At 48.1% G+C, this 24,532-nt stretch overlaps 1 long non-coding RNA gene across 1 annotated transcript; it reads right to left on the bottom strand.

Moving 5' to 3' along the window:
* Nucleotides 1-9,841: 9,841 nt before the first annotated feature.
* LOC127694772 (uncharacterized) lies at nt 9,842-20,541 on the bottom strand. Its single transcript, XR_007979856.1, has 2 exons — nt 20,068-20,541; nt 9,842-11,132 (listed from the first exon to the last, which is right to left on the bottom strand). It is a non-coding gene; the product is annotated as an uncharacterized LOC127694772 (long non-coding RNA).
* Between the last annotated feature and the right edge of the window lie 3,991 nt (nt 20,542-24,532).

Here is a 24,532-nt window from a genome sequence, read left to right as displayed (position 1 = left end):
TGAAGAAGGGAGGACCAGACTTTAAAGATAGCCTGGGACTTCAGTGAGACCCTGTCTGATGAAAAAGAAGGATGTAGCTTTGTTGGTGCAGTGTTTGTCTGCATGCACCAAGCCCTAGATTAAATCCCCAGCACAGCATAAAACCAGGAATGGTGAGATCAGCACGCCTGTAATCTCAGCACTCTGGGACTGGGGGCGGGAGGATCAGGAGTTGGAGGTCATGTTCTCCTGTAGAGTGAGTGAGTTTGGGGGCCACTTGAATGACATGATACCCTGTCTGAAAATAAAGATGCAAATTGATGAGATGCAGAGTGGCTTTATCATGCACGCATGCGTTGAACAATCGAGTATATACCCACCTTCCCACATCCTTCCTGGTCCCCAGGAAGCTTTAGCTTTCTTACAGATTGACTTGTTTTATGTATTATTGTTTTTGAGATAGGATCTCACTGTGGAGCCTGGGCTGGCCTGGAACTCTCAGATCTGCTTGCTTCTGCCTCCTGGACAACGTGGTTAACAGCATGTGCCACCACACCTGGTTCCTGAGTCACTTTTAAAAGATTATACATTTATTTATGTATGCAGTGTGAGTGGGTATGTACGCCAAGACCCATTTGAGAGGTCAGAGAGCAACTTTCGGAGATCAGATCTCTCCATCCCCCCTGTGGGTCCTGGAGATTGAACTCAGGTCACCAGACTTGCTAGCCAGTGTCTGCCACAGAGCTGTCTCAGCAGGTCAGTTTATTCTTTTAACCTGGGTGAGAATGTGTGCGTGTGGGGGGGGGGGGGATGGTGGCTTTGTCTTTCTGTGCTGCCATTTCATTTAACTCGATATCTATCCCTTTGGCTATGAGTGAAGAATTCCCTTACTAATGCCTGAATAAAACTCCATTTTGTATATATACTGTATTTTCTCTGTACATCCTGCTATGGATGGATGGCTCATAAGCTGATTCCACATCTTAACAGTAGTGAACATGGAAGATGGGAGCCTCTGCTCTCTCTCCAGATGCTACCTGATGACATTCTTAGCTTTTGGGTTGTTGGAAGGGAGTGGTCTGTTAATACCTCCCGAAAGATCTCAGGTGATAGTCTTGGTGCTAGGTCAGACACTGAGGTGGCCAGGGAATGACTGTTAAAGACAGCCGAGGATAATTTGACTCTGGATCTGTAACAGTCCAACTCTGCACTGCAATCAGGGAGGTTTTAAATGAGTCTTTCTGCATTGTTGAATCTTCAAAACAGGTGTGGCTTCCTGTCCCCTCCCCGCCCCCTTTCTAGGAGCTTCTGTTTCACTCCGTGGGGTGGGGGAGGTGAGAGTTTGCCGATGGCTCATTGTTGGGAGCACAGGAGCACTGAGAGAACCAGGTTGTTAATCACACAGGGCTGTCTCCATGGAGGCGATAAAGCTGAATCCCTGTATTCCACCCAGAAATCTGAGAGCACATTTTGTTGACGACCTGGTGACCTTTTGCTATCTGTGGAGGCTGACCTCACCCAAATTCCCCAGAACGATTATCCCGGGCTCTTCCTTCGAGACCTTAGGGGAGATGTCACAGTACTTTATGGCCTGCTGACCTCTATGCTATCAGTCAGAGACCACACTGGGTTCTAGGCCTTTTAGCTATAGAACTCACTCAGTCACATGTACTTTGTAAAAGAGTTTCTAAGTAGTTGTGGTTCCTACTCTGCCCCCTCTCCCTCAACAGCAAATATCCTTCAGACCAGTAGCCTGAGAGGGAAAATGAGGCAGTAGTGGCAGGGGGATGGGATAGTAGGGTGGGGTGGGGGTGGGGTTGATGGAGACCTCAGGCAAAGGACGAACACAACGGAAAAACAGATTTGACTGAGCAGAATGCTTCTTCCTGAAGCTTTTGCTCTGTTGATTGGGGGAACAAAGGCTATTTAACCCTTTGGTGAATAAGTTGAGGCTTTAAGGTGTGCAGCATTGTCCAGGGCCGGATTGCTGGGGATGCCTCATTTGCATAAGGAGGAATTCCAGATGCTGCTGGACATGGCCTTCTAAGGGGAAGGGAAGTTTAACCTGGCTACCGGCTACGTGACGTGACCTCCTCTGTAGGGCAAAGGTCAATGTGTGCCCAGCCAAGCAGGTCCAGTGCATCAGGGGTGGCAATCCTACTACTGCTGATCACAGGATGAGATTTCCAGGGTCTAGACAGGCCTTCACCCCACTCTTGTTTCAGGCCTGCTCCCCATAGCTTCCCTGGCCCCACATGCCGTCTAAACTGATTCTGTCTAAACTCTACCCCACAGTTACCTGGCAATTGCCAGGTAGGTCTGGCCACTATAAAAGGGGCTGCTTGCCCCTCCTCTCCCTCTTGTTTCTCTTATTCTCTCATTCTCTTATCTTCTCTTTCCCCCCCTTGGGCTCTCCTCCCTTCCACCTTCCCCCCTCTCTCCACGAGGTCATGGCCAGCCTCTCCTTCCCTATTCTCTCCCTCTCTCTGCATTTCTCTGCCTCTACTACCCCCTTAACTCTCCTCCCCATGCCCTGAATAAACTATTGTATGCTATACTGTCATGTGTCTGGTCCCTCAGGGGGAAGGGATGCCTCAGTCTGGGCTCTCTGAGGCACCCCTCCCCCATACCACCCTAGAACATTTTCTTATGCCTTTTTTTCTTTCAGTGATCACAACAGTCACATCTTAAACTTTATCATGCAGCTGGATTGGACTGAGTGCTGCCTGGAGATCTTTTCCCAACTCGCACTGTTTTAACTATGCTGACAGTGAACCAACCTCTTGGCATTAGATTCCCAGAAGTCTGATCCATTTTCATCTCTGCACCGTTTACCTGTCTGACACCCACAGGGACCTCAGCTCATGTGGAGGAAATCCAGACAATGGACCCAACATAGATATCCAAAAGGAGAACTTAGCCGGGTGGGTGCGGTGAGAGGGTCCTGGGGTGGGAGTCTTATTTGATAGGCTAGGGTACAGCCCACTAGCAGAAGGTGTGGTGACCATTACTAGAAGTGTGCCCTTGTAACTACATTAGTTTATCACTGGCCGTGGGGACAGAGCCACGGTTCTATTCCACTCCCTCAGCCTGAAAGGGTTCTATTTCCCTTTAGTGACCTTCACTCAGATCAAAGAGGTTAGTGGCTTCAATAAAGAGACATTTTGATATAATTTTATTTTTTATTATTTTATGTGTATGTTTAACCTGCATGTTTTTATCATGTGCGTGCAGTGCCTATAGAGGCCACAAGGGGGTGACAGACTCCCTGGGATTAGAATTACAGAGCGCTGAGTCTCAAAGGTGGCTGGCTACTTGGAATTGAACTTGGGTCCTCTGGAAGAGCAGCCAGTGCTCTTTAACCTTCTCGGATTGAGCTATCTCTCCAGGTCCCTTCCCTGTTTTGAGACTGGCTCTCATTATGTAGCCCTGGCTGGCCAGGAACTCACTCTGTAGACCAAGCTGGTCTCCATCTCACAGAGATCTGGCCGCCTCTGCTTCCTGAGTTCTGGGACTAAAGGTGTACACCATCACGCCTGGCTTTCATATAGAACTTAATCAATGGGATTATTAGAAAGAAACATGAAAAAGCTAGCAGTGGTGGTGCACACCTTTAGGTGCCAGCCTAGTCTATAGAACAAGTTTCAGGACAGTCAGGTTTATACAGAGAAACCTTGTCTCTAGAAAAATAATAAAAATTTGGAAAACATTCAAAAAATAAAGCTGCAAAGATGAATTTGTGAGGGTTATTTAGATTTAAAAAAAGGATCGGGCTAGTAACTTAAATATTATTTTGGTCTTGAGTAAGCAGTCTGCTTCCAGTCTAACAAGCTGTCCCTTGGAAACCGTTTTGGCCTTATCAGCAGTTCCTCAAGTTTCCCAGCAGGCAGCAATCCAGACCTTTCCCTTTCTCTCACATACTTTCATTGCTTTTGATTGGTTGGTTTAGTTTTTGAGACAGGATTTCTCTGTGTAGCCCTGGCTGTACCGGGACTCACTCTGTACACCAGGCTGGCCTTGAACTTAGAGATCTGCCTACCTCTGCTGGGGTTAAGACGTGACACCCAGTTACCTCCATTATTTTTTCTTTCTGTTGTGTGTAGAACTACTAGCCTTCTCTCCTCTGTGCCTGGTAGGGCTGAAGTCCTTGCAGCCTGCTGAGTGGATGACCAGGCATCAGGATGTTAGGAAGCTTTAAGAAACTTATAAAACAGGAAAGGGGCGGGGGGGGGGGGGGCGGTCAACTCTGTCCTGTTTGCTGTTTAGAGGTTTGCTTAAGAGAAGTGGAGCTAGCTGGAAGTGGGTGGTCTGTGGCTGTCCCAATTAGTAGCTAAGGGTGTCAGGCAGGCCAGGGAACCCTTGATGAGGTAGCCAGATTGTTTCCAGAGTGGCTGCGTTAACACTGTTCAGCTGATGCCCTGAGTCTGCCCCCAGACTGCAGCACACAGGGTTCTCTCCCCAGGACTTCCTGGTTTCCATACTTTCCCTCCCTTGAGCAGAGGAAGAAATCCAGATCACTACAGGCCTTCCTAAGGGTCCAGGCGGATGAGCTGAATTCTTGAATCTGGAATTTCTGGAAGGGAACTGAAGCTTAGAGAGACACTGCTGCTTGCTTCTGGTGCTGGGCTGAAGGTGTGGCTATGGGGACTGAGAGCCTAGTGTGTGAGATTGAGTTTAGGGTTAGGGTTAAGCAGATACCTGTCCTGAATTCCTCTCTCTCTCTCTCTCTCTCTCTCTCTCTCTCTCTCTCTCTCTCTCTCTCCCCTCCCCCTCTCCCTCCCCCTCCCCCCCCTCTTTTTCTCTGTGTGTGTGTGTAAGAGAGAGAACCCATGATGGTACCAGAAGGGAGACTACAGAGTATTTTCAGCATTTGATGGGTGTATCCTCGCCTGCAGTTTGGGTGTTCTGTCTGTCAGCCAGGCTCTTACTGTGGACCCCAGGCTGTCCTGGCAGGCCAGGCTCTTACTGTGTACCCAAGACAGGCTTGGGACTTTAGTGACCTGTCACTGATGGCAAAGCAGACAGGCATCACCATACCCAGAGGATAATTTGCATTTCTATCACTGAATCCTCACCATTGTCTCAGGAAGCTGGAGCCTCTGTTACCACCTAGACTTTGGATCTGTTCTCCAGGAAAGAATGCTTTGCTACTCTGATCTACCTACTCTCAAAAGGCGGGTGGGGTGTAAATTGTTCCTGGCAGAGCAATGCAGGTCCTATGGCATTTCATGTGATTTACAGCGGGGAAACTTGATTGAAAATTCTTGACCTATATATCCAGCTGTCCTTGGTTGGTACTGTAAGTTAGAAATATCTGGTCTATTCAGCTTCCTTCTGTTTAGTTTTCTGTAGTATTCCCTGAAGTTCAGGTCACCCTTGGCAGCTGCATACCTGCCCTCATGTTTAGCATTTGTCGACTGATGTAAAATTTGTTAGCTCTAATCGATCTCGAGTTTCTTACATTCCTTTTCTTTCTTGTAACCTCTGTGAGAACATGACTTAAATCCTTTTTTAAAAAGATTTATTTATTGTTATATGTAAGTACACTGTAGCTGTCCTCAGACACACCAGAAGAGGGCATCAGATCTCATTACAGTTGGTTGTGAGCCACCATGTGGTTGCTTGGATTTGAACTCAGGACCTCTGGAAGAGCAGTCAGCGCTCTTAACCACTGAGCCATCTCTCCAGCCTGACTTATATCCTTTTATCTTTCAGAGTATAGACTCATCCTGTAACCCACAGCCAGTTCTTGTCCTTATTTTGTCTACAGACCCATCCTAGACTGCCCATCCTAACGATATTGTGATTCAGTCTCGGTGCAGACAAACTCAGTGGGATCCCACAGAATTTCCTGATGCCATTCCACAGACTCATTCTGGCTTGTTCATGCAAACATTTGTTGTGTTTCCACGTGAGAGCACAGCCTGTTGGTTTCTAACCAGTCCATTTACTTATGTGATCATACTGTCCCTGGAACAGGCTGTCAGACCTTAGTACAACTGACTCCATGATGGACGTACCATTCAGACTGTAAAACTCAGCACATAGACACAGCACCGACTGCCAAAATGAAAACAAAGACCTGATCCACCAAAGCCCACAGTTCTGGCAACGTCTCTAAATGTCCTAACCGCGCTTGCTCTTCGGCTTCTATAGTTCTGTTTCTGGCTAACTGCTCTTGCTAACTGAAGTGTGTCAACCCAGGATGTGATTTTGTGCTTAAAAGCTCTCCCTAGGAAAGACTCGGGGTGACATTGATACCCCCAAACCCAGTGTAGTCTCCAACCAGCTAATAAAGGCTTTCTATTTGTTTAAACCCGTGTCTAAGCAGTCTTTTGTGGTGATATCCCACAACATCCCTCTATCAGATGGAGGTGTAGAACACTCCCACGTTCGAATCCTTAAATGGGAGAGGAAGATGACACCTGGGTCCTATAGATAAAGCAAAATTGGAGGTATGAATATCTCAGCATAGAGCAAAAGACAGTTTCAGCTCCTGTTTGTCATACATAGCCATTTCTCCACACCTCCAGGCACTCATGACTTCTAAATGTGTCAACTGTTTGGCTCTTCTGATGTTACTGTACCTTGGCTTGACTTTCTGCTTCTGAACACTTGGACGCCATGGTGGTGTGATGGCTGATCGTATTACCAACTACATATACCTGGGCGGCTTGCCTGCATCAGACTGGCCAGTCCGAAAGCCCGTGGGTCTTTATCATAATCTTCGTTATCATTGCTCATAGATGTCAGAGGGCCTAGGTCATTGTGGCCCGTGGGTGACTGTCCCTAGGCAGGTGGGCCTGGGCTGTATGTGAAAGTTAGCTGAGGGAAGAGGCCAGTGAGAAGCCTTCTTTCATGGTTTTGCTTCAGTTCCAGCCTCCAGGCTCCTGTCTTAGTTAACTTGATGATGAACTATAACCTGTAAAATAAAATCAGTCCTTTCCCCTCAAGTCGCTTTTGTCCACGGTGTCTGTCACAAAAGAAAAATAGAGCTAAGTTTTTTGTGTGTGTCTGAGACAGGGTCTTAGGTAGCCAATTAAAACCTAACTCTTGCTGGGCAGTGGGGGCGCACGCACTCTGGGAGGCAGAGGCAGGCGGATTTCTGAGTTCGAGGCCAGCCTGGTCTACAGAGAGAGTTCCAGGACAGCCAGGGCTATACAGAGAAACCCTGTCTTGAAAACAAAAACACAAAAAAACAAAACAAAACAAATAAAAAAACACCTAACTCTTGCTTCCACCAATTAAGTTCTGGGGCTACAGTCATGTACCACCATGCCTGGTATGTTTTGGTTTTTGCTTAGTTTCAGATGGAACTCTGGGCTTCTCATGCTAGGCGTGTGAACTCAGCTGACTCGCTACCCTGCCTTTATATTATTCTCTCTCCCTCTCTCCCTCTCTCTCTCTCTCTCTTTCAGAATGGGGACAAATACAAACACCCAGGCAGAGGTGTGTGTAGGGATTCAGCCCAGTTAAGGAGTAACTCACATGCCTGGACACTTAGAAAGGCCTGCGATGATCAGGATTTCTTCCTCTGCAGAAGGGAAAGTGAAAAAATAGGACCCTGTGTGCTGCGGTCAGGGGCAAATCAGGGCATCAGCTGAGCCGTGTTAGTGCAGCCACTCTGAGAGTGACCTGGCTTCCTCATCAAGCATTCCCTGGAAAGAGTGAATAAGACCAGAAGAGGTAGCCTTGGCTGTAACGGTGAACTCTCTGTACTGAGGTCTGAAAAAACGTAAAGCAACCCAAGCAGTCACAAGAGCCCAGCAAAGCGAATCTTTATTTGAATCAGGCACAGCCTCGAAGCTTACTGTGTCTTTGGAACATTCATCTTGTCATGTGGTTAAGCAGATGAGAAAGTTTTCTTTTCTCAGGTCTCTGCTGATCAACTGGGCCTGCAGAACAGACGTGGGATCAGAACTGTGACCCCAAGCCAGAACACTATAGAGTTTTAAAGCTCACAAGGATCTGTGCCAAGTTCCATCACAATGCTGCATCAGTCAGAGTCTTTTGTTCTTTCTTGGTTAGAAATGATCATGTTTTGGGAAAAGAAGAAGGAAATTGGCAGGCCGTTTGGAAAGCTCCCCTAGAGCCTGAGAACTTAAACTTAAGTTTCACCTTATGAAGAAAACAATATGGCGGCACTTAGGACAAGTCTCATTTGTTTGATCCCAACCCCTCCAAGTAGAGAGGAAGCATCAGTTCCTGATTTGCTGTCTTGGCTGTACAGGGAAGCAAGCAGAGAACACGCGCCCTGGGAGGGGGTGCAGGCTGCCTGGGGCTTGCCGTGCAGCCCAGAGTGACCTTGAACTCTGTTTTTCTGTTTCCATTACTTTTTTTTTTTTTATTTGCTGTTTCTATTAGCAGACAATTAACACTGATACATTACCCACCAGCAAACTTTATAATTGAGTGAAAACAGGCTGTGATAGGTTCAGGACCACATTATCTAGAGGGATGAATGGGACCAAAATGCTTAGCTAAGATTCCCAGTCTTATGTCTCCCTTCAAGCTGAGTGGGGGCGGAGGAAGAAAAAAAGTGAAAACAAGCTAATGTTATAGAGGATTCACCAATAAACCAGCTTAGAAAATATGAAGTTATACAGAAGTAAACTTTAGCCTCAAGTGGAACTCTTTTTTTTTAAAGACATATTGATTTATTTATTATATGTGAATACACTGTAGCTGTCTTCAAACACTCTAGAAGAAGGCATCAGATCTCATTATGGATGGTTGCAAGCCACCATGTGGTTGCTGGAATTTGAACTTAGAACCTTTGGAAGAGCAGTCAGTGTTCTTAACCGCTGAGCCATCTCTCCAGCACCTCAAGTGGAACTCTTAAGACAAACAGTACACTCACTACCCAGACTTCTTAGAAATTGTAAAACATAAGGAAACCAGGGTTGTACTTCTTTTTTCTTTTTTTCCTTTTTTTTCTTTATTTCATTTATATGATTACACTGTAGCTGTCTTCAGACACACCACAAGAGGACATCGGATCCCTTTACAGATGGTTGTGAGCCACCACGTGGTTGCTGGGAATTGAACTCAGGACCTCTGGGAGAGCAAGCAGTCAGTGCTCTTAACCGCTGAGCCATCTCTTCAGCCCCAAGGGTTGTACTTCTAACATAATTAGAATTCAGATTGACCAAGGGTTTGCTCCTTTTTTAATTTGCTCAACACTGTTGGCCTCGTCATTAAATTCTTTCCCTCTTACCAGGAAGAGTGAAAGTCGACCAGGCAGTTCAAAAAGAATGACCCTGACTAACAGCTGCCTAGAAGAATATCTCTGGTCTATCTCAAAGATCACTGCAATAGGATTTCTGCTTTGTAAATCTTCCCATTTGCCCAATAATGACATAAAAGTGCAGTATCTGTATCTGAGAAACCTGTTAAATTGCTCAAAGTGTAACTTGGGTAAGAACCCACAAAGCCATCTGCAGGTAAACGCGTACATAAGCTCAGCTGGACAGTGGCATCTAACACCTTCAGTTCCGGCACTCAGGAGGCAGGCAGATCTCCGAGTTTCCGGCCAGCCTGGCCTACAGAACTAGTTCCAGGATAGCCAGGGCTGCATAGAGAAACCCTGTCACCAAGCTGAATAACTGATTAGAGCTTCAGTGATTCTTGAAATGTTGCAGACAGAGCCTCATTACCCTTTATCTTGGGCTACCTTCAGCCCTTAGAATGGCCATCCCTTGCCCACCTCTGACCTAAGGTCATGTGATTAACAGATAAAACCTTTCAGACTGCATTAAGGAGACTCTAGTTTTCACCAGCCCCCAAGGCCCAGAGTGTAACCACACAGCGCTGAAGCCTGCGGCTGTCCACTTAACACTTCCACGGCGTATTGGAAAGCGCCTTGATTTATGATTTTATTTATTCAACTACCATAGAAACAGCATCTGATAGAGCACCTCAGTTTTACAAAAGGAATTCTTATGAGACCACAGTGACCTTGCTCAACCATTATCTGTCAGTCCAGAAAGGAATGTCGGCTGAGACAGCCGGTCTCTCAGGATGGTCTGTCTTGCCTTGGGCGGACAGTTTCAGGAAGGAGACCTCAAGCAGACCCCTGAGTTCTAACAACTTCCTCATTCCTAACACTCCCACCTCCCCCACAATGCACCGAGCTAACCTTTATTCTACAGGCCCTGCATTTCCTAGGGGAGAGACACTGCCCCTCCCTGTGTGCACTAATAAAAACTTTGTAACTGTTAAGTTAGACTCTGGTCTCTTTCTGTGTTCTGTCTCTTCCCACTGCCCCAGAAATCTAAAATCAACCCGTTACCACATTGGACATGGACTTTGGGGTACCCTGAGTCTGTTCTTGGGCCATAGTCACTTAACATTTGGCTTCAGAATAAATTTCCTCTGATCCTTGTTGATGTGAGAATTGTGTTTTTGTTTCAACAATGTTCAGATTCTTGCGCAGTTGTTGGAACTAAGACTAATCTAATAATCTCCAGGTGAAAAGTTGTTTTCTTTCTTTCTTTGGTGTGTGTGTGCGCGTGTGCGTGCGTGCGTGCGTGCGTGCGTGTGTGTGTGTGTGTGTGTGTGTGTGTGTGTGTAGCCCTGGCTGCCTGGAATTATTTATATAGACAACACTGGCCCTGACCTCATAAACTTCCACCTACCTCTGCCTCTTTAGCGCTGGGACTACAAGCGTACGCCTCCACAACTGGCAGAAAGTTGTTTTAAAAATCTAAAGGGGATTCAGAGAAGCTCACTGAGAGACATAATCTGTTCTTCAGTTTTGGTTACCTTCGCCACTGGGCGTGGAAGTATATGCCTCTAGTTCAACACTTGGGAGCCAGAAGCAGAATTGCTGCAGGTTCTAGGCCAGCATGGCGTACCTAGTTCCAGTGGGACGTGTTTAAAATAAAAAACAAAACAAACCACCGAAAACAGGAAAAAACTCCACAAGCAAAATATAAAGTAGAAAGAACCGCCTTTCAAAGGAAATTGTATGCCTTGTGTTTCCCTTTGTGGTTGTAGAGTAAATGACCAGGCAGTGGTCGTCAGCAGGGCCGCAGGCAGGCACTCACTTCCTTTGCTGAAGAGAAGCTCAGTGGGCACCTGTGATTTAGGGAGGTGCCGGTCCTCTGTGCCTGGAAGAGAAGTTCCTCCGGTCGGTGTTCCGGTGTGCTTACCTGCCCAGCAGAATAGAGACAAGTACCTGTGTGTCTCTTTTTTTGTCTTTTGTTTTCTTTTGTACTTAGGTTTGCAAGCTTTACCTCTCTTTACTGAGAGCAGAAGATACTCCCCGCCCCCCACCTCCTACCCCCCACCCCCCATGCACAATTTTGTTTGAAGGCTCTCTGGAGGTTGGGAAGGCCTCTCTGTGTGGACCTGGCTGTCCTGGAACTCACTCTGTAGACCAGGCTGGCCTTGAACTCGTGCACCACCACCGCCCGGCTGGGAAGGCCTTCTAAGAGAGCAAGCCTTTCATTTACCCGGGGAGGCTATTCAGCTTTTTTTTTTTTTTTAATTGTGTGAGTCGATTAGCCAAGCAATGGCAACATTTCTGTGGGAAAGCACCCAGACAGGCACACATATTTTAAAAGGTATTCTGAACAACAATAGGGAGCAACCTGAGGAAAAAGGTGTATGACGAATTTGGGTCTTTAATTTTTAGAATTCGCTGCAAAGTTCCCACTAGAGATGGCTCCCCCACCACCCAGGGTTCCTTCCTGAAACACTTTATTCCCTGGCACATATGCGTGTGGTAGTTATACCAAATGTGTTTCCTCAGGCACACACAGGACCGCACACACCTGTAATCCTGGCACTGAGTACGGTGCCAACTTGGGTTGCTTAGGGAGGCCCTGCATTTAACTTAAATTAACTTTCTATCTATCTATCTACCTATCTACCTATCTATCTATCTATCTATCTTTCTTTCTTTCTTTCTTTCTTTCTTTCTTTCTTTCTTTCTTTCTTTCTTTCTTTCTTTCTTTCTTTCTTCCTTCCTTCCTTTCTCTCTCTGCCTTTCTTCCTTCTTCCCTCCCTCTCCCTCTCTCTCTCTCTCTCTCTCTGTCTGTCTTTCTTTCTTTCTGAGTCAGTCAGTCTCTCTGTATCCATGGCTGACCTGGAACTCACTATATAGACCAGGCTGGCCTCGAACTCACTACAGAGATCTGCCTATCTCTGCCTCCTAACACAAGCAATTAATTAAACTAAGGTTCTTAAAATTCATATTCATATCCCTAAAGGTGGGGTTCGAGATATTAGCATTGAATATGGGTAAAATAAGGGTTTTTATAGTTCAGGAGTCGGGGATTTCCAAATGGGGGGTTTGGAAGACACAAAGGCAGGGTTACAGGAGCAGAACATAACCGTAACATGTTGTCATAACATCCTCTTGAGACAAGACATGTTTACAAGGTGGTCATGGCAAGCTGGCTTTATAAGATGGTCATGACACCATGTTTACAAGGTGGTCTCCGCAAGGTGGTCATGACAACCTTTTGAAACAAAGGCATGGTTGTCATTTCCTGGAATCATGTGTAGTTAAGGTTACAGGTGGGGCATAGCCCAATCCTTGAGAAACAGGTTTAATCATAAATAGGAACGAACCTGTTTGTCTCTACTCTAAGATGGTTTTCAAGCTCAAGATGGAGGCAGGCTGGTTCACCAGGGCGTGACACCACACCCGGTCCAAGCTTGCACTTTTTCTTATTTGTGTTTTACCTTTTACTTTCTCTCTCTCTCTCTTTTTTTAGTTGCTATTATTTAATACATTTTTGCTTTTTATTATTTTTTTTTAGATTTATGTTATGTCTGAGTATTTTGCCAGCATGCGTGTATATGGACCGTGTATATGCCTCGTGCTTTAGGAGGTCCATCGGGGCAGTGGAACTGTTTTCAAAAGTTCCCCACCTCCTCCCCAATTGGGTCTCTCTGTGTAACCCTGGCAGTCTTGGAAGTTTCTCTGTAGACCAGGCTAACCACTACCTCTGCCTCCTGTAGGGCTGGGATCAAAAGCTTGCGCCACGGCTGCCTGGGGAAGCTGAGTGTTGTTAGCCCAGGCTGGCTCAAAGGCATGACTCTGTGGATGATCTTGCCTCTCCCTCTAGTTCGGGGATTGCAGGCATGCACTACTACCTTGATCGATTTATGCAGTCAGTACTGGGGATAGAACCCAGGGCTTCCTGAAAGTACTCTGTTAATTGAGCTGCAGTCCCAACCCCTGTGCTTTTGAGTAAGAAAGCGTGAAACAGTCTCGTAGGAGGTCACTAGTTCCTCGGAGGTATGTAGCAAATGCTGCCTCTCCCCTGACACTACGTCTTCAAAGAGGGCTTTTCCTAAAGGGCAGTGGGGCTGTCCTGTCGTAAAACTACTTGGTTAAAGTTTGAGAGGTCTTGCAATCCTTTGGGGGGGGGTGTAAGACCCCCTGTGGGCTCAACTCCTCTCTTCTCCTCTTCTTTACTCCTTTTCTTTTTTTCTTTATTGATATTTTCTTTATTTACATTTCAAGTGTTATCCCCTTTCCTGGTCCCCCCCCACACACCCTATCCTATCCCATTCCCCTCCCCCCATCACCACCCCACTCACTCCCACTACCCTCTCCTGGCATACAGCCTTCTCAGGACCAAGGGCCTTTCCTCCCTTTGATGCCCAACAAAGCCCTCCTTTTCTTCTTTAGGTGCTGGAGGTCCCGCACAGGCTCCCACTCCCCTCCCCCACCACTGAACCCCAGCTGAACCTGAATCCTGGGTGGGTTTCCTAAACACAAAGGCGGAAAGCCTCTGCTTTGAGTGGCATTGACATACATGAAAAAGTCCCTCCAGCTCCCTTCCAGGGCTCCATTGCATTTTAAGACGAAACAGAGGAATATGCTCCAGTCACGGGAAGGCAATGAATGGACTTTTTGGGACCTTGGCCCAGAAACCAGGGGCTCAGACCCGGGTGCTTGGCCAACATCCTTGGCCCATTTTCATCAGCCAGTCCCCAGAAAGCAAAGACAGTGTGTGGCTCCACACTGGGGAAGGAAGGACTCGGTAGTGCTGTAATCCAGCCCAGGGGAGGCTGGGGAGTGTCATGAAGAACTCCATCTATAGTGTGCTCTGTGCACTTACAACTAAAATGTTTGGGAGGGACAGATGCAGAGAGCTAAGGAATGCTCTGCAGCCACGTCTTCTTGGCCCAAAGACAGACAATGACCCAGGGAGGCAGAATGCTTTGCAGGGAAAGCCATGTGGGTGGTGCGCATCACTCTGGTGGCAGCACTGGGGGGTGGGGGGGATCTTAAGCAAGAGTTTAAGGTCCCAAGTTTGAGATCAGCATAAAAGAGAGAGGAGGTAGAGGGTGAGGTGAGGACAGAGACGGTTTCTAAACGCCAAGAGCAAAAAGGGGGTGGGGTGGGGAAACTGAAAAAGAAATCTTGGGTAAAGTAAGGACCAGTGCTTGCAGGGAATATACCAAAAAAGAGGTCCTGGGCAGCAGGAGGGAAGCCCTGAGCACGGAGGGGCTCCTGGCTCCCAGGGCTGTAGAGACTTGCTGCACTGCTAAGGAGTTGAACTGCTACTGAGCATATTTCCTCATATTCTATTATTTATGTTTTACATCTGTAAACTTTGTTTTTTAACATAAGCAAAACACATTTGAAGAGTAAGAGCATTTAAAACCTGTCATGTTTTGATCTATTTACAAAGGAGCATTCTCCTTAGATGAAATATACCTATGATTAAAACTATAAAGAAACACAATACCTCTCAACTTTATTTTATTTTGTTATTTTTGTAAAGTGTACTTTTATTTTGTGTGTATGGGTGTTTTATCTGCATGTATGTATACCATGTGTGTGCACCATGTGTGTGCAGTACCTGCAGAGGCCAGACAAGGGCTCGAGTTGAGAGAGAGTTAGAGATGGTTGTAAGTGACCATGTGGTGTTGGGAATTGAACCCAGGTTCTCTGGAGAAAAGCCTGGTTCAAGAATTCTTTCTCTTTGTCCACTATTCCTTAGGACAAATGCAGAAATACATCCAGATACTGATAAAGCTGAGTTCTCTTTCAGAGGCTGATGCTAAAAAGCAAAACAAAGCTCATAGGGTGTAAGGTTTAGTGATACCGGAAGTTTTGTGAGATTAAACCACCAGAATACGGAACTCAGTCTTAACAATTTCTAAGGCCTTACTCCTCTCAAACTTTTTACTCAATGAATAACTTTCGAACATACCCGTGCAAGTAAGAGAACGTTTGTCCACCAAAAGACTTAGCCTTTACTTCTTCCGTTTTGTTAGTTGAATGGCAGGATGGAGGCATTAAGAGTGTTAATACAAAACGGCAGCACCTCTTCTGTACAGCCCCACAAAGGCTACGGGTGCTGTGCTCCAAGGTCGGCCTCTGCAGCCTTCTGTGACTCAACCCCTCGCCTGTCCAGGGACCGGTGACTATGGAGGGTGTGCGGTGCAGCCTGATTTAGTCCGTCCCAAAGCCAGTGTGTCTCTGGAAGCAGAGCTGAGGGAGAAGTACTGGCACAGCTCTGATGCAGCTTTGGAACCAGAATGGCAGCCTTGGTAGCAGGGAATGCGCCATCCCGCACACTATCCTGGAGTAGGCTGGTTCCGGAGGAATAGTGAGAAATAAGCACATCTGACCCTTGCGGTTCAGAAGAGCAGAGTTTGGTTGGCCTCCTTGGATACTGCAGAGGACATCTGGCCTTAAGAGAACTGCTATCTTGCTTTTGAGGGATCAAGATCATCCCAGTCCTAGACTACTAAAAGATGCAAATTTCGGGGTCCCGTGGGTATTAATTATTTCCTCGGGGAGTCAGGAAAATCACAGTGGCATAGCAGAATCCAATAGTAGGCAGTTCTTGACAGTTCTACTCGTGACCAGCAGAGGGCAGCAAAGACAGCTCCTAGGCTACTAGCGCAGTTCTATGTTTAGAAAAACAAACAAAACCCTCTGCAAACATTTCAGACCGGAAGCCAATGTGTGCTGTGCAGGAACCACATCCACGCTGCTCCTAAAGAGGGAGCTGTAGAGACGGGCTTCCTGCAGTGCCTGGTGCGGGGTCACCCAGGCAGTAAATGTTGTCCTGAGATGTCGGAGCCACATTTATGAATTTTCAAGCTTGAGTCTGGGGAATTGTTAGAGATCTTGACTTTGTAGCCACTTGGCTAGAAAAGACTGCCAAGGCCTTTAGAGTGACACTAAACCAAGGACGTCTCGTGAGGCTGAAATCTTAGCCTATGGCTGGTCTAGAACTCTCTTAGTAACTCTGAACTCCCCGTGCAGCCTCTGAAAGGACTTTCAGCACCAAGATGAAAGGGCTTAAAAGGGGGGAGTATAGGAGGTTAGGTGAGTGTGGCTAGGTGGTGTGGGGGAAGGTGTCCAGGCGGGCCCTTGCCTGGGCACCTCTGCCCCTGAGGGACCACACACACACAGACATGGTATAGAATAGCGTTTATTCAGAGTAGGGGATGGGAGTTAGTGGTAGGTAGGTAGGTAGGTAGAGAGAGAGAGAAAGAGAGAGAGAGAGAGAGAGAGAGAGAGAGAGAGAGAGAGAGAGAGAGAGAGAGGAGGCCGGCCATGACCAGGAGGGGGGAAGAGCCCCAGGAGCAGAGAGGTGAGAGTGTGGGAGAGCAGAGAGCAAAAGAGGAAGAGGAGGAGCAAGTAGCCCCTCTTATAGTGGGCCAGATCTCTGGGGCGGGGCATACCTGGCTATTGCCAGGTAGGTGTGGGGTGGAGCTTAGACAAAACCCCAACAGCCTCTACTCCCCAAATGCTGGGATTAAGCGCCCACACCACCACATTTGGCAGCCTGTGGGATTTGATGCCAATTTCAGATGGATAATAGGGTGGCATCTGAGTTCCAACATTTGGAAGACACTCAGAGTTTCCATATTCAGAGTTCATTGAACTAGCCTCGATCCTGGAGATGTTACCTTTGTGATCATGGCATGTGAACCGACCTCCTGAAGGTGAAGGGAGGGTCAGATGCCCTCCTGCTCCACATGGGTGGTCTGCACCCCACCCCTTCCCCGCCTTGGTTTTTAGAGATAGGGTTTCTCTGTGTAGCCCTGGCTGTCCTAGAACTCTCTCTGTAGACCAGGCTGGCCTCAAACTCACAGATATCCACCTGCCTCTGCCTCCTGTGTGCTGGGATTACAGGTGTGTACTATCACTGCTCGGATCACAGTGAGTCCTCTTGAGTGTTAAGCAGACAAACGCCCCTCCTGTGTTGCTCGGGTCTGGCTGCTTCTCTGTTTAGGAAAAAGCAACTAAGCACTTGGACACTCAAGGTGTTCTCAGGGTGTGAGGGAAACGGGCAGGCAGGTTCAGGGAGAATGGAGAGGGTCAACATTTGGCTGGAAGTTAGGGTTGGAGGCTGTCTTACTCAAGGCCCACCAGAACTGGTGATTCTCCTGCCATCCCAGAAACTCAGGAGAAGGCTGAGGCAGGAAGATCGTGAGTTCAAGAACAGACAAGAGTCTCCAGAAGGAAACAAACCAAATATTAGGACCTTAAGAACCCTGATGTATTTTAATTTTCTTTTTATTCTCTTCTCCATATATATATATTCTCAATGTTAGGCCCTGGTTGGACTGAACCTTACTAAAGTAGACCAGGGATGGTCTCACAGAAATCCACCTGTCTGCTGGGATGAAAGGCCTGCAACCACCATTCCTGGATCTCCCTCTCTCTCTCCCTCCCCCTTTCCCTCCCCCCTCTCCCTGCCCCCTCCCTCTCCCTCTCCCCAATCCTCTCTCAAGCAAAGGTCTCACAATGTAGGTCTCACTGGCCTGGAACTTACTATATATATTAGGCTGGCCTTGAACCCAGAGTGAGCCACCTGCCTCTATGCCCCGAGTGCTGGGATTAAAAGTGTGCACCATCATACCTGGCTTCTTCTTTACTTTTTGTTTTGTTTTATTTTTTTTAGAGACAGGGTTTTACTATGTAGCCCTGGAATGAACTCTGTAGACCAGGCTGGCCTCAGACTCACAGAGTTCTGCTTGCCTCTGCCTCCTGAGAGCTTGGATTAAAAGTGTGCTCCACCACACCCAGCATTTTTACTTTTTGAAGATCCATTTTTTTTAAATTATATCTATTTGCATAATAAATATTTGTGTAGGTGTGTACATATGAGTGCAGGTGGCCTTAGAGGCCAGAGGAGATCATAGGCTCCCCTGAGGCTGGGCTTACAGGTAGTTGAGAGCCACCTGTCGTGGGCTCTGGGAACAAAACTCTGGTCCTCTGGAAGAGCACTTGCCGCTCTTAACCACTGAGCCACTGCTCCAACCCTTCCACCAAAGTACGTGAAAAGCGCCTCACTTTATAACTTTATTTGTTGTTACTACGAAAACTTCATCAAGCTGATGCCACATTGGAACACAGAGCCAGGGTGACCAGAATCTCCTCATGGGCCGTGGTCGCTCATTTGGTGTATGACCGGACTAGCTCTCGTCAGTTTTGAGATAAGAACTGCGTTTTGTGTTGACTTGCTCCATCTGAGCAGAGAGCATCCTTTCGAAGAGCCTCTGTCCTCGGGAGACTGAAGAATCTGAGGACAGTTTGGGAGCTCTCACATCATAGCCTTGGGTAAGAGGTGTGGAGTCAACCTGTCTCCACATCCTTGATTTCCACACGGTCAGAACTCACAGACCGTGAGGAAGGAGGCCTTTGCCTGCTTTCCCCAGCACCAGAGGGGACAGGTCCCTGAGCAGGATTTAAGCTTGGGTGACAGCAGAGCTGGCCAGCAAGGGTGTGAAAGGTTCCCCTCAGAAGTGCTTATGCTCTCCGGAGGGAGGAGGGGTGTGTTGCTGGCTGGAGCGCCCTGATTTCAGGATTGAAGGCTGTTGTGACCTAATGAGAACCTTCCCTACAGGAATTCAAAGTAAGAGTCGTACAGGGCCATGCACGCGCCTCACTTGGTAGGGCGTTTGCCTGGTGTGCGTGAAGCGCTGGGTTTGACGCCCACCACTGCCTTAAGCCGGGTATGGCAACGTGTATCTGGGATTCCAGTGCTTAGGAGGCAGAGGGAGGAGGATTAGAACTTCAAGGTCATATTTGACTACTTTTAAGGCTAGCTTGGACTGCACGAAACCCAGTAGTTTCAAACTAAACAAAACAAAAACCAAAACACCCCAAGTAAACAAGGAAACAAGCACAACTAAACCCTCTAAAACAAGAACAACTGTGAAGCATAGTCTGCGGCCCGCTCTGCCCTTACCCACCCACCCGCCCATCCACCCACCCTCCCACCCTCTCTCCTCCCTCTCTCCTCCCTCTCTCTCTCTCTCTCTCTCTGCTTAGTACATCTGAGCAGTTGTAACAACTCCATGGCCTGGGCGGTCTGTAATAATGAGTGAGGCCCCCACCCCTACTCCAGCGCTGGACACTGGAACCAGCGTGATAGGAACCTAACACAAAGGTCCCTGCGAATTAAAATTTCCCAGGAATCCAAGGCCGCGGAGAGGGGCAGGGCAGAGAAGGCTGAAGTCCTGGCTCAGGGGAGCCGGTGCCTGGAGGAAGGGACTTTGCACAGTTCTGACAGCTTCTCTCGGGTGGTGGTGACATGGGAGCACCCACTGGCTTTTGCTTTACCCTTTCTATAAGTTAACTCTAATCTGGAAAGGCAGAAAGAAAATCTTTCTCTCCTCTATTAGATCAAACTGTAAATAAATCCACATTCTTTACCAATGTGTACGTCCTAATTTCTTTGGAATAGAGGGGACTAGTTTTTTACGATTTATGTATCTATTTTATGTATGTGAGTACACTGTCACTCTCACCAGTCTCCTTACAGATGGTTGTGAGTCACCATGTGGCTGCTGGGAATTGAACTCAGGCCCTCTGAAGAGCAGTCAGTGCGCTTAACTGCTGAGCCATCTCTCCAGCCTGTTTTTGTGTTTTTTCAACACAGGGTTTCTCTGTGTAGCCCTGACTGTCTTGGAACTCACTCTGTAGACCAGGTTAGCCTCAAACTCAGACCTGCCTGCCTCTGCACGGCCCCTCCCTCCCCTCTTCCCCCCTCCCCCCAGGGATTAAAGTGGTGAACCACCACAGCCCAGCTTAACACAGGCAAATTTATGTGGCAAGTTAGTAACCTAAGTTCTAGGCAAGTCCTCACCCACCAGATACCATCTCTCTCCGCGGCGGCGGCGTCTCATCCCCTGCGCTTTCCTGGAAACCTCAGTCAGATCACGCGGTCTCGTCGCCTGCGGTTATCTTTGGTGCTCCCCACGCTCCGCTCTGGCTTCACGGCTTCACGTTCTCCTCTGCTTCTCAGTTTCTATTCTCTCCACCTGAGGATGGCGATGGAGGGCAGACTGTCCTCACACCCTTGATAGCCAGCGGGAGCAAACAGACAGACAGACAGACAGACAGACAGCAAGAGCTTCCAGTGAGCCCAAGCGGTGCGATCTTCTCTCTCTCTCCAGCGCAGCCCTGTGGAAAGCATGGGGGTTGAAGATGGGGCAAGCGGGGCCAGGCTATGGTTAGGAGAGGGAAGACAAGAGGGAGGGAGGGAAGGAGGGAAGGAAGGTGGGAGGGAAGGAGGCAGGGGAGGAGGGACTCAGTTGGAGCAGCAGCGGAAGTGCAGAGCAGTGTGGGGGGGGGAGCATTGCAACAGCAGGTTGGGACCAGTTCCTTTTTTCCCCCTGATTTTATGAATCTCACTTCATTAAAAGGGAAGTGGTAACATACTGTGACATGTACTGTTGTAAATGCCTCATCAACTAAACCCTTTCTAAAACTTGAAACTCAGTGCAATGGTACACTTCAAGGGTGTTTTTTACTAGTATATAAATTATAGGTAATGATGGGTTTAATTGTGACATCTTCACGAATGCACATAGTACATTTTGATCACATATTTTGATCATGTTACCTTCTCTCTCCCACAGAGCCCTTTCCTCTCAGCTCCTATGGGCGTGAGTCCCAGTGAGTTTCCTTAGGGGTGTTTAGGAGTGCGCACACCTTACTAGTGGCTATACCACTAAAGGAAATGCTCATTCCTCCATCCAGCATTATGGGTGTAAACCCTCAGGTTATACGACACATTTGTTTCTTGTGTACCCAGAAAAGGTGAAGCACAATGGTAAAGTGCAACATGTGGTCGCAAGCCCTTTGGTAAGCCTCTGTCTCCAAAAATATTTACATTAGATTTCATAAAAAACAGTAGCAAAATTACAATTATGACGTAGCAACAAAAATAATTTTTATGGTTGGGGGTCACCACAACACGAGGAACAGTATTTAAAGGGTCTCAGGAAGGGTAGGAACCACTGGTTTAGGGGAAACATTTGACTGAGACACAAGTTCAATGATCTCATTGTGGGATTTTTTTCTTCTGTGCTGTGGATCCCAGGCCGTGCCACTCAGCTGCATTTCCGCCCACTCTCCTTACTCTGGGACTTTCGACATTACATCATTAGGAATCAGAGTGACAGATGTTATTAAAGGTGAAGAAAAGGATCCTGTCCCTAGCTGAAATAGCAAGGGCGACTTTACTCAGGACCACTGATGGTGGGGGTGGGGTAGGGGTGTGGGGGTGGGGTGGGAACAGGTGAGCACAACATGAGCACGCGTGCACGCGTGCACGTGTGTGTGTGTGTGTGTGTGTGTGTGTGTGTGTGTGGTGCACGCGCATGTACGTGTGCACACATGAACACTCTGAGAGTGTAGCTCAGTTCTGGAGAGGACAGCATGCATGAAGGCCTTGATTCTGTCATCGGTACCCCCCACACACACACACTAAAAGGAGACTGCAGAGGTCACAAAGACACTCTGTTTGAGCAAGCTTTAGTCAGACCGTTCTCATTATTTTGATTCTAACTCTAGGATCACATCCTGGGCCTCATGCAAGCTGGGCGGGCAGTCTACTTCTGAATCACACCCATGGTCCCAGTCAGGCTTCTCTCTGCTAATCCTATCTGTGTGCTTCCTTGTAAACTCTACTTTTAGGTAGGAATCTTGCCAAGTCAGGGTTTCTCTGTATAGCCCTGGCTGTCCTGGAACCCACTCTGTAGACCAGACTGGCTTCAAACTCAGAAATCTGCCTGCCTCTGCCACCCAAGTGCTGGGATCACAGGCGTGCGCCACCACTGCCGGGCTAAGACTTGCCTCCTTGATACCAGGTCTCGCTTTCTCCCTGAGTCAGGACCCTCATGGCCACCTTCCCTCCCTGTGGCAGGAGTCTTGTGTGTGTCTGGTCACAATTTTTTTGCCCTTTAAAATTTTTTATTTATTTATGTGTGTGAGTATTTCGTCCACATGTATCTATGTACCATGTGTGTGTGGTACCTGTGGAGACTAGATGCTGCTGCTGGATCCCCTGGAACTGGAGCTACAGAGAGTTGAGAACCGCCCTGTGGATGCTGGGAATCAAATCCAGGTCCTCTGGAAGAGCAGCCAGCGCTCTTGGCCACCAAGCCTTCACTCCAGCCTCCTGTGCTGCCGTATTAGGAACTTCATCTACTACCCCCCATCTACTGCCCCCACCCCCATCTGCTGCCCCCACCCCCATCTGCACCCCCACCATTGTTGGTTTTGTCAACCTGAAACAAACCTAGACAAGTCTGGGAAGCAGAAATCTGAATTCAGAGTATGTTTCCAGAGGTTGTGCCTGAAGGCAAGTCTGTGAGGATTACTTGTCTGTCTTGATTAAGGATGGGTGTGGGAGAGCCCAGCTTACTGTGGGCTGTGTCACCCGTGGGCTGGTGGTCCTGAGTTATTTGAGAAATCAGGCTGAGCAGGCCATGGAAGCAAGTCAGTAAGCAGCATTTTACCACAGCTTCAGCAACAGTTCCTGACTCCAGATTCAGTTCACAGATTCAGTTCAGTTCACAGGTTAGCAGGCAGCAGCAGCAGCAGCAGCTCGATCCACTTACAAACACCTCACATACACCAGCAGCCCAGTTCAGTAGAGTCATGTTGGCAACAGTGATGACAGGACCTAGCAGAGACAGCCAGGCCTCAAGTCTTAGCTCCAGTCAGCAGGAGGCACCAAGGAGGGACACCAGGAGAAGTTCTAGGCTGTGCCTGTCTCAGGGAAGTGAAGATCTGCCGATACAGGAGACCCAAAGGTGTTGCCCAGCTAGCTGGACCAGCAAGCCAAGCTCTGTCTCCGTCACTCCATGGAGTCCTAGTTATACCCTTCAAACATCACGCGTCCTCCGTGGGCCTTGCCTCAGCACGTGCATCCAATCAGCCTTGGAAGTGGCAAGAAGCCACAGCACACCACCAGAAGTTTCTTGGTGTGTTTCTCTCTATGGAGTCCTGACAAATGGAGCTCAACTGTCAGTGTAAGGCGGACCAATTCGTGTGTGTTGTCAGTAAAGAATCCTTCATCATGTGTCCTTTCACGTGTTTGCTTTAGTAGAACATCCTCTCTCCTGTGTCTGCTTCAGTGGAAATGTTCCTTTAGGAGTCAGCCTTAGCGTTTCACACCTGTATCCACTTTAAAGAAACGTTCCTTCACATGTTTGTCCCAGCAAAACACCATCCAACCACTTTCCAAAGAACCCTTAAGTTCCCACTTCAAGAGATGCTCTGTTTTTGTTATCCTTGTTGAATTCGGAGTTAGGCCCAAACTGTAAAACCTGATGGCTAAAGTCGGAAGAGAGTCCATCTTGCCGACCTTAGCAGATTTGAAATGACTTTCCTCTAGCAAGACTCAGGGGAAGCATTTTGGGGAATGTAACAGGGTTGAACATTGAGGGTAATGAGACCTCTAGTATGGGAGATGTCGGAAGGATTCTTAGAACTTGGGCAAGACAGGTGCGGGCCATGTGGACTGGGGGAGCAAGGAAGCCATCCCCTAGGATAGTGTGAGGGAGAGCTGGCCTCAACATTTCTCTGCTGTGAGGTAGCATGGGGGTGGGGGGTGGGGCAGAGGTGATGCCCTCCTCACTCACTCCTCACCTCTGTATCTCTGTAGCAGTCAGGAGAACTGGCCCCGAGGTCGTGAGAACTGGTGAGCTGTCAGCAGCTGTAGCACTTGGGAGAGCAGGACAATACAGTGGAGCTGGTCCTGCTGGCGAAGGCCCAAAGATGTGAACATGGGGGAGCTGTCCCAGCCTTTCACAGGCTATGGGCCGGAACCTTGACTGGGCAGCACAGCGGCCTGGGCCTGATGAAGGCATGGGTGAGTCAGCCCCAAGGGAATGAGAGCAGGAAAGCTGACCCTGTGTCCTGCTGATTATTGCATTGGGTGGCCCGGCCAGAACAGTGCTGGACAGCTTGCTTGGGTGGTGTTATTGGGGTTACTTGCAGGGATACGAGTGACGCTGGTTATTTACAGGAGCAGAAATGACTCAAAGACAGTTGCATCACCAAAGGTCACCCCAAATGAGTTGATGTTTTGCCTGAGCTGGAAACCTGGAGCATGATATCGGCCTCTAGGCAGCCCAACAGGCTAGAGAATGTCTCCTCCTGGTACCTCAAATGGTCTGCAGCTCTTCCACACAGCTTGGCAGGCCTCTGCTTCGTTCCAGGCAACTTGGCGAATCTTTGCTTCTTTGTGTGTGTGTGTGTGTGTGTGTGTGTGTCTTGTCTTTTCTGCGACTGGCTCTCAGCAGTTTTTACTGTTTACTCTTG

The sequence above is a fragment of the Apodemus sylvaticus genome, chromosome 10, assembly GCF_947179515.1.
Source record: "Apodemus sylvaticus chromosome 10, mApoSyl1.1, whole genome shotgun sequence".
NCBI classification, from domain to species: Eukaryota; Metazoa; Chordata; class Mammalia; order Rodentia; family Muridae; genus Apodemus; species Apodemus sylvaticus.
This window is presented reverse-complemented; position numbering and strand designations above follow the sequence as displayed.